The sequence below is a fragment of the Solanum tuberosum genome, unplaced genomic scaffold (assembly GCF_000226075.1).
Source record: "Solanum tuberosum cultivar DM 1-3 516 R44 unplaced genomic scaffold, SolTub_3.0 scf00265, whole genome shotgun sequence".
In the NCBI taxonomy this organism is placed as follows: Eukaryota; Viridiplantae; Streptophyta; class Magnoliopsida; order Solanales; family Solanaceae; genus Solanum; species Solanum tuberosum.
In genome coordinates this window covers 672,301-674,032 of record NW_006239189.1, presented here as the reverse complement: position 1 = coordinate 674,032, position 1,732 = coordinate 672,301, and the positions used below count along the sequence as shown (strand labels likewise).

The 1,732-nt window shown below is 36.3% G+C and overlaps 1 pseudogene; it reads left to right on the top strand.

The window, feature by feature from the left end:
- Nucleotides 1-1,732, top strand: part of LOC102582908 (subtilisin-like protease SBT1.7) — an 8,723-nt pseudogene that overhangs the window by 3,432 nt on the left and 3,559 nt on the right.

Genomic DNA, 1,732 nt, shown 5'->3' with positions numbered 1-1,732 from the left:
CAACTTTTCATCAAAGTCACAACTCTTCATAAAAGTCGCAACTCTTCATTTTCCATTCACACCTTTTAAAACCCAACAATCCCCCGCATGAATGGGGAATGACTCCAAGACAAAGAAACTGACAAGTATGTGTACTTTACAAGCAAGAATTAATTGCATCTGGATAAGTAGGTTTCCCCTTGGACTTTCCATAGTGAACATATGTCGAATATACTCAGTCAATCGGTAGATGCGATGTCTTTGAACCGTCGAGCTTTGGTGTATACCTAGACAACCATATGTCACACAATTAACCCTTTACCATTTATGGTTCTTACGGTTGTGTTCGTTTCAGCCATGAACACCTTCTGCTTTCATAAATGTATAGAGAATAGGCTTTTGACAATAATTCTCTTTGAAGCGGCTTACACTTCACACCCACATAGGTGATTTCTAACCGTGTTATCGCGTAGATACACTATTTGGTCAAATCTGCCAAACTTAGCAAATCATTAAAAACTTTAAGCTTTATTAACTCATTAACAAGCCTTAATGTTGTATCCTTGTTCCTGAGCATTGTCTTCATCATGAGAATGGATTGAGTTTGTTGACAATGCCGAACCGTCAGTCACAACTTTGTTTTTCTCCTTGAATCTAGCTCTTGGGATCTCCAGTCTTCTAGATAGAGTTACCGCTATGATGACTTGTCCTAAGCCGTAAACCCATTCCCTTAGATGATCTTTAACCTTTCTCTCTAGTTAGGCCTTTTTGTAAGTGGATCTGACACATTATCCTTTGACTTTACATAGTCAATTGTGTAATTCCACTAGAGAGTAGTTTTCTAACGGTATCATGTATATGTCTTATATGACGAGACATTCTGTTATACATCATGCTCCATGCCCTACCTATTGCATCTTGACTATCAAAGTGTATGCATACTGATGCCAAAGGTTTGGGCCAAAAAAGAATATCTATCCAGAAATTCCGGAGTCTTTCAACTTGTTCACCGACCTTATCTAGAGCACCTAGCTCAGAGATCATTGTAGAGCTAGCGATATATGTCTTGTAATATTTCCAAGAGATTGCTCCTCTACCAAGAGTAAATAGATATCCACTCATGGATTTCACTTCATTTGTCCGGTGATTCAATTTGCATCACTATATCCTTTTCAATACTGTTGGATATTGTTATAATGCAAGACATAGGTTTAAGTATTTCTTAAATACTCCAAAACTCTTTTCATTGTCATATAATGAGTTCGATTGGGATCACTCGTGAACCGACTCAGTTCATTTAATAGACAAATGCTATATCTGATCGCGCACACTTCGTGATATACATCATACTTCCCAATACTATAGTACAATCCAATTGTGAGTCACTTTTGTCTTCACTCTTTTGAAATGCAAAGCTCACATTTATTGGAGACTTGACAATATTGAAATCCAAATATTTGAACTAGTCAAATACTTTTTCAATGCAATGAGACCGTGACAATACTAAGCTTTATGGAGTTCTAAGAATTCGATTATCTAAGATCGCATCAGCAACTCCAAGATTTTTCATTCCAAACTTGCTTTCTAGCATACGTTTAGTAGCATTTATGTCATTGGTGTCTCTATTGATGATCAACATATCACCAATTATACAAACAAACAATGACCTTGTGATTTTAATGTAAACACATTTATCACTTCCATCATTCTTAAATCCATTTACCAACATAGTTTGGTCAAATTTCTTATGTCA